This window comes from Lates calcarifer, linkage group LG8 (assembly GCF_001640805.2).
Source record: "Lates calcarifer isolate ASB-BC8 linkage group LG8, TLL_Latcal_v3, whole genome shotgun sequence".
Lineage (NCBI taxonomy): Eukaryota > Metazoa > Chordata > Actinopteri > Centropomidae > Lates > Lates calcarifer.
The window spans coordinates 25338600-25357158 of record NC_066840.1 but is presented as its reverse complement, the minus strand read 5'-3'; the positions used below and the strand labels follow the sequence as shown (position 1 = coordinate 25357158).

The following is an 18559-nucleotide window of genomic DNA, read 5'->3' as shown; positions in this document are numbered from 1 at the left end:
TATAAATTACCACTGAGTTCAGCTTTCAGATCAAGACGCTGAGTCAAAGCAGAAGTGACTTGATAAATAAGCTTATTAAGGCATGAGGGGATGAGTTTTTGGGGGTGCAGGGCTGTAAGTATGAGCTGTCAGAACTAACTTGGCTTCCTTGTCAAAAACTTAAATGTGGTGTGTCCTGAATGAGAGATTGCACTGACACACAGAAGCAAGTGAAACAGTCACTGCATTTACATGCACAAAAAATTCCTTTTTGACCTTATTCCAAAAAAGCCAGTATCCCTACTGAGCTGTTTAAATGGTTCTAAATGTATATTCCACTAATATTTAGTATTAATATTTACATGATACAGTGATGATTACAATAATATGGAAAACCATGTGTTTCTCCATCTGTCCAGAGGTGTGAGCTTCTCTTTTGGTCACAGCCTTATAAACTAGTTGGTTTGTGTACAACTCACAGAGCTGAGTGTAAACAGGTAAGAGGCCGGTGTCACTAACTGCCTTAAAAACCAAAGACTGCTCCTAAACCAGAGTAATGTCCTTAATATTCCACGTCTTAATAAGGAAATGCATTCTGAATATTGTCATATTTGGAGTAATAGTGGAAGCAGTAATCGTTTTTATGTGGCCGTGGACGATTCTGCATCGATGCATGCAGTGACGCGACATGATCAGCGTTGCTTGTTGATTTTCCATCCTCAGCTGGACAATAAAGCTATGATGTTAAAAATTACCTTCTGTTAACGACGCATGAGACAGAGCCACGTTAGTCGTTTTCACCCTGAGAAGCTAACACCTGCCACTGTGAAGGAAGCAGTCCTAGGTTAAACAACACTGTTTGTTGCTCTTGATGCTTCGTCATCTACTCTGTTCCCGTCATATTTCCTACGGCCACTAGATGTCGCTTAGCAACAACTCGTAACTATGGCGATGATCTATGAGTTAGTTTTCTTAGAGGAGGACAGTCTCTGACAGTCGTACAGGTACCTGTAGTCTTGTAGTCATATGATGAGGTGAATCTGCTGCATCATGGTGCTGAGAACTCTGGGAGATGAAGTCTTTGTCTCACACACCACCCACACACACACACTCACTCCGACCACAGCACATCAGTGTGTCAGTGCATCTTGACACGTCAACTCCTGACAGAATTACACTTGTTGATGCTCTCTCTCTCTCTCTCTCTCTACACACACACACACACACACACACACACACTGTCAGTTTGCCTCCCAGTGTCACCTGATGCCTCAATCCACCACACAGAGAGCTGTCAGTCATCCTGACAGCCATATTGTTAGCAATGCCCCAGAAACAAAATGGCTTCGAGAAATGTTAGTGTGTGTCTGTGTGTGTGTGTATGTGTGTGTTTTCACACAGATGTTTTTGGCAGTTTGTCTGATTTTTGCTGCAGCATCAACCTGTGTTAAAGGTACATTCTGTCATGTTTAAATCACATGGTCAGGGGTGTCGCTCCCAAAGTAATTGATGGGTCGTTCAGTACAGCGACAGACAGTAGATGCTGTCTCATGCTGTTTAAGATGTGATTGCACATAAGATGAAAAGTTGTCCTTCTTACATTAGAATTCTCTCACAGATTAAATAAAGAAAATATGAAATATAGATTAGTGAAGCTTTAGCGCTGCTGCTAGGTGGATTTTTAGCAGTGTGGGTCAGTGCCAGGCTAGCTGTTTCCCCATGTTTCCAGTCTTTATGCTAAGCTATGCTAACTGGCAGCTGGCTGTAGCTTCATACATTATCATTATATTATTATTTTGTATATTGCTTTGTAGTATTTGTGTGTATTTGTCATGTGTGCCTGTTTTAATTGTCCAATGTGATATTCCACAGTCAGGAATTAAGGAGGAAGTAGTGTGACGTTGTTAGCGCTGCAGAGCGTCTTAAGGTGGAGGTCAGGGTGGATGAATGGGGCCATAAAATCATGTTACTTTTGTTATGTTACATTTGAATATGGATTTAAAGCCGTTTTACCCAAGCAGTTTTCTCACCCCAAACTATGACCCTTTCTCCTAAACTTTGCCAAGTAGTTTGGTTCCAAAACCTAACTGATATTTCCACATTTTAATGACTCCATGAGCTTATCACAGGGTTAAATCAGACAAAAGGTCACTGAAGTTGGATCCAATATGTCAGACCTGAAATAATGATGCACACGCCACATTTCCAAACTGTGCAGTTTCAACAGCAAAGTGATTTCATGCCAGAAGGAACAACAATGACAACATGAAATCATCCCTGAAAGAAGAATAACACTGTAGATAGACAGTGTTTTCTAACCTGATGGTTATTGATCTGCAGTGAATACAGTTAATTCCCCAGCTGACTATAGGATGGACGAAGGCTGAATAATTTCATTTAGTGCTGTTAAATGCATCAGTGTACATCATTTCTGTGAAGGTAAAGCAGAAAATGAGGTTTCCTTACGACAAAAAAAAAAAAAAAAACAAAACAAAAAAAAACAGTTTAAATAGAATCAGAGATATGAGGATCCAAGAGCTCTCAGTTATCAGTGAGTGTTCAGGTCATGACATTTTCAGTTACTATTCATCAAATGAACACTGGGCATGAATTACAGGCTGGCTGCTTTTCCTCATATTCACTTAGAGAGGAGGATGAATGACAGCCTCCACAGAAAATCCACATCAGAACTGTACACGACCAGTTAACAATGTCCTAAACCTGAAGTCTGACTTCAAGTAGATAGATAGATAGATAGATAGAGAGATAGAGAGATAGATAGGAATGGTGGATGAAGCCTTCTTGAATCATTATGAATAATAATGAATGGTAATCAGCCCTCTGTTGGTGGTTGACCTCGCCACAGCACAAACACAATAACAGAAGATGCTAAATAGCTCTGTGTGTGTGTGTGTGTGTGTGTGTGTGTGGTGTGTCTGTTTGTGTGTTTCATTTCATTTGAGACATGAACAGCATCTCTGTAGGCTGGCAGCACATTACTGTGTGTGTGTGTGTTGCATTAATGAGAAAGGATGATGACACACACATATACAATAAATGGCTGACTAAATGCTCAAGGGTGCATGTGTTAGTTTTATTGTGCGTGTGTGTGTGTGTGTGTGTGTGCCTCATGTTTGGGGCGGAGCTGCCAGATTGATTGGCAGTATTTTCCAATGGGCGCCATGGTAACAGATGTTCAGGAGAGAGAGTACATCTACACTAAGCCGTTTGAATTTGAAAACACATCTCTTCCTCTCTCTCTTTCTGTTTCTCTGCTCAAACTGACGATTTCCAACTAAAACTGAAGCTTTCTGAACACAAGCTCCCCAGAGAAGATTAGTGTGTCCAGGAGAAGTGATGTGGCTGTGATAAGGCAACTTGGACAACTGTCTCTGACCCTGAATATAACTGGAATATTCATTGATCGGCCCCAACATTAAACCACTCACAGGTGAATAACGTTGATCATCTGGTTCCAGTCCAACGTTCTGCTGGGAAACCTTGGCTCCTTCATTCATCTGGATGTTACTTTGACTCCTACCACCTCAAGACCTTAATGTAAAGTACCGTTATTGTTCCATAAATCTCCGCCGTGACTTTTAGCTTGTCAGGGTGAAAATGGCTAACACGGCTACGTCTCATGCGCCGCTAACAGGAGGTAATTTTGAACTTTAGAACTTAATTGTCCAATTGAGGCAAGAAATTCAACAGGCAACGTTGATTATGTCGTCACTGCATCGAGGCAGAATCGTCCACTCCGCATCGCGATGCATCATAGAAACGATTGATTTCCACATCCCTAATAGATAGATGTTTAGATAGATAGATAGGAATGGTGGAGCTGATGGTCTGATCCAGCATCTGTGGGATGATCTGGAACAAGCCAGATCCATGGCAGGCTCCACCCTGCAACTCACAGGACCCAAAGGATCCACAGAGCTCCTGAGTCCCATGCTGGATCAGATTGGGATCTGGGGAGTTTGAAGGCCAGGTCAACACCTTGGGCTTTCTGTTTGTGTTCCTCGAGACATATCTGAGGAGTGTTTGTGGTGTGGTTGGAGCACTGTCCTGCTGAGGGAGGCCCCTGACATTGGGGAGTGCTTGGTCTGCAGCATTGTTTAGGTAGGTGGATGAATGTCAGGTCTTAAGGTTTCCAGCAGAACACTGTTTTGTGAAGAGATGACCAGTGAACAGGGGAGAATCCTCACTCGCAGTCACATTAAGTGTATTGATTGGGGATTGACTGTATATTCAGGCTGTGACCCTGCTGCTGGTGGTTATTGATCTGATCACCTGTATTGAAAGACACAGCGTCGTACATCAGCTCGGGCTGCACAGTTCTGTCCTTTTGTGCTCCATTGTTTTCTATATGTGTGCACCCGGATTCCAATATGTAATATATGTAATATATAATAACTTTATACCAAGTTTATTTTCTCCTAGAATCACTGTGGACGGAGTTAGAGAGGGAGAGAGGGTAGAGAGACCTTGCTTGTGTTTGTACTGTTCCCACTGTGTTTCTGTTCTAATGGGATAATAAGCACTGTGTATTCAAGAGGGGTCAAAGGTCCACCAGACAAACAACAGAGGGTCAACCTCCATATTTACAACCTTCTGTTTTTGAGATGCCTGGTGACTGAGACGCAGTGACCGCAGCCCCACCCATCGTCACCTCACTGTTGGTGTTCCTCTCGTCTGATTGGCTGACCCGCCACCTCCGTTAATTAAGCCGCTCTCTACACAGAACACTCGAAAGCCCCTTTACAAACACACAAACCTCCCACTGCAGAAACGACCGCCGTCGCCGTGGTTACCGTGCCCATAAACAGCCACACTGAGCTGCATCTGTCAAACCTGTTACTGAACTTGAGATCTGCTTGTTAAAGGAGCAGTCTGCTGCTTTTTTTCAGTCACAGCTGAGCATTTTACAAACATGAAATCTGTTTTTAGACTGATTTTCTTCTTTCCTGGCAGCTGTTGTTCCACTGCATCCGTATAAGTAACATGAGCATCCTGTTGTGAGCAGCGTAGCTTATAGACAGACTGGGAGGAAATGGCTAGTTGAGCCAGCAGACTTGCATAATAAAATCAAATAGTAGGTCTTACTTCCCACAATTAAATGAACATGATTGTTTTAAGTGCTCCTTTCATAGGAAACTCCACTGCATATCGAATAAAGTGCTCCCTCCCACCACCAGGAGCGCGCACCATGCAGCTGCTCCTCATTATGATTTTGGATATCATCGTGCAGCCTTGGCTTGATATACAGATTAAATCTATGCAGCTAACACTGTAGTAGTTAAATTGCTTATACATGAAGCAGCATTCCCTTCAGTTTCAGAAAAAGCCACAACCTTCTCATGTTAGTGATGATCTGAGACTATAGGAGGCTATAAAAACCTGTTTTCAGAAGTCTTCAGAAACACAACCTGGACTGTAAAACAAGACTCCAGTGGAACCTTATTGAGTTGTCTTTTATTATGAAATATACAGTCCTCCTTTCACAGTGTAGAGGCCAGGGAAGAAAGATGGCTTTTTTTCTAGCTCTGTCTTATGCCCAGGGCATAATAAAGACATCAGCAACCATGAAGGAAAATAATGTTCTCTATAATGTTCTCCAAGCAAAGCTCATAACAGGAATCACTCAGGGTCTGTGCAGTATGTTGAGAGACGAGGACTGAAACGTGCAGAGATCTGAACACACAACACCTACAGATTATTACCCTGATAACCAGCAACAACCAAAAATGACAAACACAAAAGTAATGGCTGGAAATTCTTCCTTATTTAAAGAAAGAGCCCGGCTGCAGAATTAGCTGTTAGCTCCAGTGATCCGGTGCACAGTAGAGGATGGTGGTGGGTTGTTTTACACAGGAAGGAAGGCTCATTTTAAAGAAAACAGCTTCCTCTCTGTGTGTTTATGAGTTTAATGAAATGTATGAATGTTTATCAGACTGTGATCAGATTGACGCAGGTGTAAAGTTAAGAAATGCATCACATTTTTGTGCCTTTAATTCAGCAGAGAAAGGTGTTCAGAGTCTCTATTCATGATCTTGTGTGGCTGAAAAATAATAAAAAGAAGAAAATGATGGGCAGAGTCAAACAGCAGGAATATCATGCACTACACTAACATTATGATATCTGATATGGTATCCCTTTTCCCCTGGACTGAGGAGACACTCACAGGTCATTACAGTGTTGGTCATTACAGGGTAATTACAGTGTTGTTCAGTTTTTTTCTGCATGGTATAGAGCTGCACAGAGGTTTATAATGATTTAGTTACAGTCAGACAGTGTGTATCTAAAATAAGTTCCTGCCAGACTGTGGATGTGCAGTCAGAAAGTTAGCTTTTATTATTATTATTATTATCATTATTATTATTATTATTATTATTATTAGGCTCTCTTGTTTTCAATATGCTTCAATGTTGTGTTTCTGTTGTTTGAATGGAGTCCACAAAACCTATTCAGTTGTTATTCTACCCTGGGACAAGAAAAAATGCTGCCAGCTAAGGCGAATAAAGCTAGCCTTGGCTAGCTATCCTCCCCCAGCTAAAGACGAAACAGACGGCTATATCTAGCTATTTTTGCTATTTTTGGGAAGCACAGAAAAGGACTGATAACTGAAACATGAAAACGTCGGCTCATAGGAAGAAACATCCTTTAAAATCCATAGCTAATATCAGGGGTACCTGCTTTTACCAGTGGGTGCTAACATTAACCAGCGAACCCTAGCTAACTTTAGCGCCCACTGACGTCAAACTTTGTTTTTCTCCTTTCGTTTAAAACCTGTAACTTACCAGCTGCTCTTCCTCTTCACTTTCTCGTCACAGTGAAAGCAGCAGAATGACACTGAATAGTTTTTTGGACTCAGATCTGTTCAAACAACACGGAGTTGCATCTGGAAAACAGGAGCACTAACTTAGTACACTTAACTGTTGTTTCTCATTGGAAAATGCAAGGACCAGTGTTGCATATAAATTCACCTCTACAAAGTCTTTTTTACTGGTTTCAGCAAGTTCCCTTATTTTTAAGTGCTGAAAATGTCCCCATATAAACTATCCTGACATTGTGGGAATGAGTTTTCTGAACTCCTGCTGTGTGTGCATTCTCAGTTGTTTATAAAGAGGAAAAAATGAGATATGGACAGGGCTCGGATTTTTGTGCTGTGTCTCAGAAAATAAGCAAATAGAAAAGTTAAGTAAAGGACTAAAGCAGTTCAAAATATAAATCTTAACTAGAACATAAACAACAAATTAATGCTCAAACTAAAAAACCCAAGAAGAGTGTGACTGTCCAGCTGTTCTGCTGTCACTGTTCCTTCTCTTCTCTCCGTCTCGTCCTTTCTTCCTCCCCCTTTGTGCTGCGGGTCATCCGGCTAACGGGTTAATTAGCTGAATGAAGTGCTCTGCGAAGGAAATGTCAGGCTCACTGGCTACAGTTTGACTTCCTGGATGGGAGGTTAAAGGTCGATGGCAGGTTTACTGAACCTTTTCCCTCTCACCTTTATCTAAATGTCACCCAGGAACCATTAGCGTGGCTCCGCTGGGGGACGCTTCGTGTGGTGGACTGAAGGCGATGCGTCCTTACTGTCGCTGATGGACCCAGTGACCCCTGAGACACTCAACCAGCGTGACACCTCCAAGGTTCACTGGAACGCAAAGAGGAGTGCTCACTTCAAGCTCCTGCAGCAAACTGATGTGTTCAAGATTCATGAAAAAACAGGAATCTCAGCTTCCCATGAGAAAACCCTGTCCAACTCCACCACTGACAGGCTTCTCTAAACTCTGATTCATGCTCCCAACAGGATGATTCTCTGATCTCTTCTCTGGCACCACCATCAGCCGAATTTTCATTTAAACTTGACTCACCAGAGGATGAACCCTCAGCGATCTCCCTCTAACTTAGTGATAGTCAACTTAGAAAAACCAGAGTTCATCTCTGATGTCCAGCCAGGAAACTTTGAAAATATCCACAATTAGAAACAGAGTTTGGTGTGTTTGTCACAGCGACAGCACTTCCTGCTCCAGACGCTGGGGATCATGGGTAATATTCACCGTTTGGCCGTGTTTCAGTTCAGTGAGTGGGTCTACGCAGCTCCAGTCAACAGACTGCTGGGATTTGTTTTCTGTTCATGAAAAACCACTGAACCGCTCGTGGCTGCAGAGGGCGCTGCTGCTCCAGTGAACATTACATAATGTTGCTTTAAAGCTACAGAGTAAATGAAAGTGTTTCACAGTCCTCTCTGAAGTTTTAAGTCTCTTTCATCTAATATTCTTTAGATTTCGGTGAGTCTACACAGTGGAAAGTCGTTCTGCCTTCGCTGCACACCGAGAATCAGATCAGTGCATTTTGAAAACGTGATTTCTTAGCAGATTTTTAGAAGTTTATCTTTGATGTATATTGAAGATACTTCCCAGACCACAGGGACCTGTTGGAAAGAGTACGTCATGAACATCTGTGTGCTGAGACTGAGTCATGGCTGATGTTTGTCTCTCTTCTTACATGCAAACGTATAGAATAACGACTGGAGTGTTGTTTTTGTCTGTGATTACTCTTCTGTACACCACACGCTCCAGCACGTTATTGTTTTTAATCAGTTATACTATAAAACCCCATTAATGTACTATTGTAGCTCCTTTTCCTGGGGTCCACAGAAAACCACTACTCGAGTACACATACAAAACACAATCCACAATATTGAGTTCAGTCAACACATTCACTGCTGCCAACGGCATCACGTTCACTTCAGCAACATGGGGTAGAATAAGGCTGATTGCTGCTGCTCACATGTTATAATGTGACTCATTAGGAGCCTTTTCAAATGTTGTTTCACTACAAATGTTGTTTGGTGCTTTTATAACAAAGAGCAGATTATTCCATTGAGTAATGGTGCTTAACATGCCTGGTTGCTTGGAAACATACAGAGAGAATTAGAGAAAGGGTGACGCCACAGAATTTAGATTCAATGCAGGGAAATAAATGTTATTTGATATTTCAATTTCTACACAGAGACACAGAATGTGTGGGTCAGTTCATGTTCATTAATGTGCTGCTTTAACAGCCTCCACTTGGCTTCTGGTATGTTGTCTCTCTGGTCTTACTCCTCTGGTCTGTTCAGACTGGATTCGTCTGGTCGTCAGGTTCCGGGTTTGGATTTTTGTGGATCATGTCGACAGGGACCCAGGAAGATTTCTTTTAGTGAAGTCCAACTTTGTTTTAGGGTGCTGGATGGTGTTGAGGTCAGGGTTCTGTGCAGACCTGCAGGCTGTACTTCGACACAGCAGTGCTTTGAGCTAAATGCTAACATCAGGCTGGTAAAATGTTTATCTTAGTTCTGTGTGTTAGCATGCTAATAGTCGCTAATTATCACTAAACAAAGCACATCTGAGGCTGATGGGAACGTTATTCGTATTTGATCATGAACCAAAGTGATGAACAAATTAAAATGTGACCTGGTGATCAGTCCATCCAATATTTGTGGAGATATTTCAGTCTGAAATATCTAATAAGTGGTGGAACGACTGACCAGCAGAGATACGCACATTAACGTCAGCCAGCACCGTTAAAACCAGAACCGCTGATACCTCACATCCCACCACAGGTACCTCCTCAGAGCCCTCAGTATTATCAACTTCCAGCAGAGATTCATTATTTATGCTCCACATTTCACACACACACACACACACACCAAAGGTTCTCTAAAGAAACCTCTGGAGGTTAATCTAATTTGTAAACTGTGTGTGTGTGTGTCTGTGTGTTTGTGTTTGTGCAGGCAATTTCTCACTCTTTCATAATGGTAATATTCCATTAATTGTCACAGCTTTGGTCTTTTTGTCATGTTATTGTGGTTCCTTCATATATTTTTTATTCATCTGTCCCTTCTGCAGCTTCAGTTTGTGATGCTTCTCCCGCTCGCCTCCTCTCCGCTTCCCTGTTACTGTTTGTTGCTACAACGCACCGATTTCCCCCCAGGGATCAATAAAGTTTCATCTGATCTTATCGATAGATGTTTACCGTCGGTGTCTAATTAATTTGGCTCGTTAGCAGCAGGTAGCCGCCGCAGATTACAGATTACAGTCTATTCATCAAAGCAGGACGAGGCGAGCGCCGCTGAATGTAAAGCAGCCGCCCGCTGAAGGAAGAGGCCGGGCCTGGAGGAGCCATCTGTCTTCCTGCTGGTTAACCTTTGACCTGCAGGTTCTTTCTCCAGGTCAAGGGATAGCTGTGCTAATGCTAATGCTAGGTGAGCAGGAGCGACTGGAGAGTAGAGTTGATTTCCTGAGGAGAGTCGGTCTGAGTCACTGTGTGTGAGAACAAGTGAACGCTGCCTTTTCCATTTACCTCGCCATCAATGTGAACAACACCTGTAACCATGGTAACCGCACAGGAAGATGGCCACAGCTTCAAAATGCTTTAGAGTACTAAAAATTAAAAATGCGTGAGGTGCTGTTTGAGTTTGACAAAAGCTCATTCACATTTTCATCACTGAATCAGGCGCTGGAGTTAACGCTGAGACTCAGTGTGAACATGAACTGGACCAGAGATCAAATACAACAACATCTCTGTCTGTGTCAAATGAACCAAACAAACAACATGAAATTACACTCAGGGTTTCATCAGGAAACGTATCTGTCACTGGTCTCGCTCTGGGTCGGTAAACCCCACCCGTCTGGCACCGGCAGTGAGTTAAAACGAAGCAGCCGACAGCGCTGTCAACACAGTTTAGTCTCTGTCTGTTTCCTCGGTTTGTTTTCCTCCGTCGTCTTCCTGAAGACATGCAGGTCCGTCTCCGGAGGAGTTCAAACCTCTGTGGTAGACTTCGTTTCCCAGCATTCCTCTCAGTAATTAACCCTCCGCCTGTGTGGGCCCTGACTGATCAGCTATAATATCCTAATCAATATTCTCTGTCGGTCCTCTGCAGCTCTGCTCCTCTCACACTCATAATCATAGTTAGAAAGTTTGGTCCACAGAGTTAAAAGTTCACTGTGTTTTCTCTGATACACAAGTTTAGTTGTAATGTTTGGTGTTTTCTTATTAACAGGTTTAAATGGTTTTAAAGTAAGAACATGCTGTTCAATCAGAGATTATTTATAGGTTTAATGTTAGTGTTAATGATACCGGAGCTGAAATTAGTAGTTAATTTAAAGTAAGCAGCAAGGTTTTTAAGAAATAATAAAAGGTTTTCCTTCCAGATTTTCACATGTTCAAATCTGCTGCTTCTCTTCAGAGTATTCAGAGAATAATCAGCAGACAATAGACTTAAGCTACAAACAGAAAACTGTAAAAACTGCGATCAGGTCCACCTGATTTTTTCAGGCCACCACAAGAAAGAAAGAAATTAATAAAAGTCAGTGAACGTGTGTTGTTTTTATGTGTAAACAGCATCTTCAGAGTCTGAATTACCACGTCCCTTTATAAAGTTAATAATTAATTTCAACAACAAGCAGTTATTCAGACTTATAGAAACAAAGCACCAGGGTTTTCACTCAGAAATAAGACTGAAAAACAAAAAGGAGAATGAGTTGTCTTTGTCTTCATCTGTAGGTTTTTGCATTTTAATGTAATTAGGGGGAAATCAGATTTATTTTGTCTTATTGAAGCTGTGATACCTGCAGAAAGACAGACATGTGAACAGGAAACACAAAGACAGCCTCAGACTGTTTAGGAAATTAAGCTGATTATCACAATATAAAAACAACAGTCCTCCCACAGATAATCATCATTAATCATAAAACAGAAAAAAATGCTCCAATGATTACAAAAGAAAAAAAAGTCCAGGACTTTTACTTTATGAAAAAAGTCAACTACGAGTCCCAGAGAGCATTTCTGCATGAAACATCCAATCAGAGTTTCAACAAAGTTAAAGTGTATTAATCCAAAGTGAAGGTGTCAGGGGGCTGGGGCGGGGGGGCAGAAGCTGATAAGAATATTAATTATTGAATTATTAATTTGAGGGAATGAATGAAGTAATTCGATGGTACAAAGAACCAAAGTAAAGGTAAAAAATAAAGAGTCCCAAATGAGGAATTCAGGGAATGATTTGTAATTTCAGAGCACAAATGACTCATTTGAAGGAACGGTTATTAAAAATTTCCCCTGTGACAAACTGAAAAGGCCGATGTGACCGTTTACTTATCCCGGTTCTTCACCGTGTGAGTCTGAGTGTGTGGACGCCTGAACGTTAACCTGCTGATTACTGATGTTACTGACGTTTGTTTTCCACTACAGCAGCGTAGAGAAGTGACCTGTAGCGGCTCCAGATTTATGAACCATTTCCTGGTTCAGGTTCAGGGGAGGCGTCCACACTGCTCCAGAGTTTTCCAGGCCCTGAAATTAAGACTTTTGGGAATTCCTCGTTTTAGTTTGAAAACTCCGGGTTGTGTTTTAGACTGGACGGCAGAAAGAGAGCTTTTGGAAACATCTGATTCCCTTGTGCCACAACACGCCAAATAAGGAAATAAATAAATGCATTAATATATAAATAAATAAACAGAGCTTGACATATTTTACAAGCACTTAAACAAAAGGTGCAAATGATTTGCATATCTTATGTGTGAATAAGATATGGAAATATGTCAGGGAGTTACATGGGGTTTTAAATTTAAATGTACGTCAACCAGTTTCTTCAGAGATTAGGAGAACAAAGAAGAGATGATGTCCTGTATGTCTTAGATTATATGATGATCTGAATGGTAAGAAGGATAACTGAAGGAAACACTTCTCATTTCCTCTAGATTTAGGTGCTAACTCACTCAGGAGAAACTCAACACAGCCACAAAACATTTAGATTTTTACAGTAACTTGACACAATGAAGAAATGTTGATTCTGACAAAATATCCAAACCAAGAAGAAAACATCCACCTGTAGTGACTCCAACATTATGTGTTTTCCTGTTGCAGATTAGTTTTGTATATAAAGGTAGTTTTTTAAAATTTGCAAAAACATTACTTTAAGAAAAATACAGTCAAAATGTTATTCATGGAGATTTGAAATAAGAAGCTGTATTTCTGAAACATTTCTTGTGGCAGGAATGTTTCTAAAGCTCCATGAGCGGAGCGCTGGAGTGGAAAACAAAATCACCTTTGTCTCTCAAACTGTATCTACAGTATGTACTGTGTGTCCTCCGTTTGTACCCTGGGATATATTTACAGTTTCCGCAACAAAAGTGAAACACATTTATCTGAGTGAAGTAGAGAAAAGAAGAAATAAAGTTTCAAATAAAGGCAGCAGAGCGACGCCTGTGAACATGAGCTGCTGCTGTTTGATATAAATGTAAACAAGCCAGATGGAAAATGTTACCACAGAAACAATGACCCAAAAAATCCAAACTAGCCCTCTAATGTAGAAAACCCCAAAAACAAAAACACCATGTGAGAGGAAGCCAGGCCGGTGAACTCCACCACCGCTGCCTCTGCTGCTGTAGGATGAACTATTTTCATCAGGAATGTGGTGGTGAATAAAGGGTGTGTGAATCCTGGCACACGCTGCAGCTACGCTCGTCAACCCTCCCACTTCTGTGATGTTAACGTCTCTGTAATTAACCAAAACTACAAACTGCTATTTACAGAGACCTTGATTAGCCAGGCAGCAGCACAGCTACAGTAAATATTGCTCAGAAATGTCAAGAGAAAAGGAAAAAATTCATCATCTTACAGGCTGCTATTAATGTTTCTAACAGCCGCAGAGATCAGGAAATAATACACAGCTAGTTAGGAAGCAGTGTCACAGTGTAGGCTAATGCAGACGTGGCTAACGCCAGCTAACGCTAGCCCAGAGGCTGGAGCTGCTCGTTAGCAACAGGCTGTTTGTGAGCATATGGACTCACAGATGTATTTATGGAAACATGATGGGTACGAGGCAGATGTTGGACACAGTAATCAGTCAGTACAGTCTCTTCTTTGACGTGTTTTTAGAATAAATTCATCATTTTAAAAAACAGAACTACTAGTTTTTACCAAACTACATTACCCATGAGTCTTTGAACTGATTAATCAGTTAATAGCTGACCATACTGATCACTGATTAATTGTTGAATAAATATATGAATATTTCCTATTTCCTGATAATAAACTGTTGGTCAGAAAACACGAGATGTCTGAACATGGACCGGATTCTGACAATTTAATCACTGAACAGTCAATTCATTATTAAAGAAAGGAAGGGTCAGTGTTAAGAGTCTCACCTGAAGGTTTCAGAGGGGAAACAACAAACTAAAACATTTAAGGTGTTAAAGGAGATTTGACACAAAGAGCAGCTGATGTTCTGCTTCAGTAGAATATAGATATTAAACTAATGTGATGAATTCAGATCATATTCAGTAAACCTGAGGCGTTAAACATTAATGTAACCAGTTCCATTCAAAGTCTGTACTTTTACTTTGGTTACTTTGTTCACAACTCTTCACACTCTGTCCCTTCATGGTTTCCCCCTGTACAGCAATACTACAGTAATACTACAGTAATACTACAGTACTTTAACTGGAAGACTGAAGAGTATTTTTATACTAGATTACTTTTCCTTAGAGGAGCAAAACACAGACAAGTCTGTGACCTGATATCAGTGGTGTAAGAGCACAGGTTGTTCTGGTGGAAAGTAACTAACTACTTTTACTCAAGTACTGTACTTTAGTACAGATTTAAGGTACTTGTACTTCAGTATTACCATTTTCTGCTACTGTCTGTTACTATAATCCTCTGATATGATACAGAACAACAGATTAATTAATCAATTATTGCATAATAAGTACTTTTACTTTTGGTACTTTGGGTATATTTTGATGCTGCGACTTTTAGACTTGTAATCGAGTATTTCTGCACAGTGGGAGTATCTGAGTACTTCTCCCTGTGCAGTAAATCACAGTGTCAGTGCAGCTCCCAGTGTTTCTGTACAACAGGTGATTTCAGTCATAAACATCAGATTATAATCTGAGAGCTGCAGGACGAGACGTCTGCTTTTAAATCATTTTACCTCCTGAACTTTGAACTCTCTGAAGCCACAACTTGTTTTTAATGTTTTCTAAAAACCAAGTTTGATTGTTATTTTTTTCTTGTTCCATCGTTTCTTTATATTTACACTCATCACTTATGAAAACAGGCTGAAATGTTCAGAGAGCACCGGCTTTATTTCCACTTCATCTGTGCAGGACTCAGTGAAAAGCAGTAAACACTTGACAGGATGGAGATTTTATTAACGGTAAAGGTGAATTTTTAAAGATGGTCTTTTTATTTCTCTCTGAATGATGCATTTCGATTGGCCCACTGAGCAGATGCACTGAAACTGAAGCAGCCATATGCAAAACCAGAATCCATATGTGTTGTGTGTGGTATCAGAGCTTTGGATAACAGCCTCCATCCACCTCATGCTGCGTTCTCTTGCAGTAATAACAGCCACAACGTCCAATAAATACCACGGTATTCTCCACTACAGACTCCATTTTGTTCTGTTTCCCCTGCTGCCTCTGCTCCACAGTGGCGGGGAAAGCCCGTGCTCCAAGCTGAGCTCGAGCTCTGCCTCGCTCACGTGCCGACTGTCGCCTGTAGGTGGCGCTCAGAGCGCGAGAGACGGCAGCTTCCAGCCTCTCTGAGGCAGGACGGAGCCGCGCGAGGAAGGGAGGGAGAGAGAGAGAGACATAGGGAGATAATGAAAGAGAGGTAGAGAGGTGACAGAAAAACAGAAAGAAGCATTTATTTACTGTGTCCGGCTGGAACAGGCTCTGACTGTTTGAATGTGAAGACAAACATCAGGTTAAAGAGCGTTTCCATCCCCGGAACCGCAGCTTCACTCATGAGCTGTTGAATTTTAGGAGGTGCTGGAGGCTCGAACCTGTGGCTCCGACCTGCCGGTGCCGCATTCACACACAGTTTAAACGGTAATAAAGAAGAAGAGAGACGCGCTCCGGCCCCGGGTGTTCTCTAATAGTAACAGAGGAGAAGTCACATCTTTGTAAAGAGAAAAAAAATGAGAGAAAATGTTGGGAAATCCGCTGAGAGTTAGTTGTTGGGGTGGATGCTCGCTCCGCCTCCACGGTATAGTGTATAGAGAGTGTATGGGGAGGGTGGGGGGGAGGGAGGAGGAGGGGGGAGCTTGGTAGAGACCGAGAGAGAGAGAGAGAGAGAGAGAGAGAGAGAGAAGCGCGAGCGCAGTCGTTTGGATTCACTCCACTTTCTCATCACACACAGTGCAGCCGCGCTGGACCGGGAGGCGGACAGAGTTTGTGGCGGCAGAGCGGTTACCGCGCGTCGGGGTGGAAACTAACCGGACGACCGCTGTTGGCAACTCCCGGACCTGGTGTTTCTTGCTTGGGTGACTTTTAACCGTTTTCCCCCGTTTTTTTTTCTCTCCCTCCACCCGCCCCCGGTGCTCCGTCCGCTTGCACCACTATCACATCCACATCCACCTCCACCCCACTACCTCCCCAAGCGTGCCATCAGCGGAGGATGCTGCTGCTGCTGCTGCTTCTGCCGCTGTCGGTACAGACTGCCCGGTGGTAACGCTCGCCCCCTTCACGGAGTAGCAGGGAGTGAGTGACCCTCCCTCTGTTCGGACGGGTCTTCCCCCGGCTGCCGGGCTCCAGCTCCAGCCGTTACACCGGAGAGAGAGAAGAGGACCGGCGGGTCGACGCGCAGCGCTGGTCACGACAGAAAAAGTGGACAGAAATTTTGAGAGGGATTGGAGGAATAATTACCCAGCCTGTCCGACTGGATTGTTTGATTTGTTTCCAGGTGTTTTTCGCCGTTGTGGATTGTTAATTTCGGGGTTTTTTCCCGGAGGTCTGGAGCGGCTCCGTCTGGGTACCGAGGAGGAGCGGAGCCTGTAGCCGGGGCTGGAGCGCTCAGAGCTGGGGAACCGCGCGGCTCTCACCCGGTCCAGGTAGGAACTCTTCACAGAACCGGTCCGCACAGAATCTCATTCCCTAGATCTCTACATGACAACATTTCTGTTTAATGCTTCAGATGTTTTCACCTAAATCCTCCGGTGAGCGTGCTGCTCTGCAGGAGACGCTTTACGCACGAGGATACAGAGAGTATATTCACTTTATCTTCCATTTCTCCTGGATGAGCACTTGTGCCTTAATTAAAAAACACATACTCGATGGAGGATAAATCTGTGAAGGCAGTCAGGCGTTTGGAACGATCGAGTAGCTGTTTTTAAAACACTTGTTGGTCAAATAAACCAATTTAAAGCGATTGAATGATCATATTCAGCGTCTAATCTCCTCTGATGGGTATTTTACCTATATTACACCACAGTGCTATTGATCCGTATCGATCCCTCCGTCCTCACCATTACCCCCATGTCTGTCAGTAATAAAATACAGCTTCCTGTGGGTCACTCCGGGTTTCCTAACCTCTCTGAAACTGAAAAATCACTACAGTAATCCTGTGTAATGCGTTTGAGGAGGAGAGCGCAGTCGGCTGTGTGCACGGTTCCCTATAGTGCATATAGGAGCATCACCACAGTGGGGTTTCATTATGGCTCCATCCGAGGCTTTAAGAGTTCTGCAGGGACTCTCGGTCTGTAGAGAAGAATATAAAATGGCAGTAAAAAAGCTCGTCATTATAATCAGAGGTTTGTCTTCCCACTGTAATATTAGAGCTAATCTGCCTTCAGGGACTCCTGGGGCTGCTTAAAGCAACGATACAACAGTCCATTCATCTGAGGCTGCTCATAAACCAGTCATACAGGCGAGGGAGCGTATCTCTCTCCATATCTGGTTCTCTGTACACCCTCCCTGCACCTGAGGCCTCCTGGGCACCTGTAGCAGCAAATTTAACACCCTCTCCCTCCATGTTTACCCCCCACCACCCCCTGAGGTGGGAGCAGGATTTTTGCTGTATGTGCTGTTAACATGAGCAGGAGTCCAAATAAAGGCGTCTGAGTTTCAGTGTAAACTGTGAAGCTGGACGAGGGGAGCAGGTGATGATGAATAACCACCGCAGCCGAGCGAGCAGGCGTGTGTCACCAGCAGGGAATCCAGTCCGTCCGGTCCCTCCGGTCTCCGGCTTTACAGCCCTCCTTCCTCCTTCTGCTGTGGTGGAGGGTGAGAGAGAGGGTGGGCGTTCGACCTGCTCTACATGATAGAGAGAGAGGGAGAGGGAGAGGGAGGGGGAGTCGGGTATTTACATGCAAACTGCATCTGCCTTCCCCTGACAGAGAGCGGGCTGTAGTAGTAAACGCCGCTGCAGTGGTCATTTCTAAACGCTGCGTGAACGTTCTGGTGGCGTCTCATTAATGGGAGACAGGTGTGTCTCTGTTCCTACGCTTGACCTTTGACCCCCATTCCTTACTACCCATGTCGCCCCGCTCTTATCATTTCTTGCGAAACACTTTGATGACTCTGACGTTTCTCTGAAACCTGAGACCTCGCCACAGTCGCACTCGGCCTCGGCAGAGACGTCGCGGGGCTCAGCTGAGCGGTGCTGTGTATTTCCTGGAGTAACAGCAGTGTCCGCTGCTGTGGCGTTGGTGTTTCTGGTGAAAATGCAAATGTGAAGCAGGCGTTTTGGTTTAAGGAATAGATGTAGCCTTGTTACTTGTGGCTTTAAGTTGCAGTTCAACATCTTTGCTTTGTGTTAT

The 18559-nt window shown here is 43.0% G+C and overlaps 1 protein-coding gene across 2 annotated transcripts in view; it reads left to right on the top strand.

Annotated features, from left to right (window-relative positions):
* The window catches only part of LOC108882986 (protocadherin-1), a 75911-nt gene that overhangs the window by 14846 nt on the left and 42506 nt on the right, over positions 1 to 18559 (top strand). The window contains exon 1 of one of the 2 annotated variants that reach the window (XM_051072581.1): positions 16115 to 16852. The exons of the other annotated variant lie outside the window; for it this stretch is intronic. The gene's annotated coding sequence lies outside the window, so the exon portion shown is untranslated. Of the gene's footprint in view, positions 1 to 16114; positions 16853 to 18559 lie in introns of those variants that run through there. 2 annotated transcript variants of the gene reach the window in all.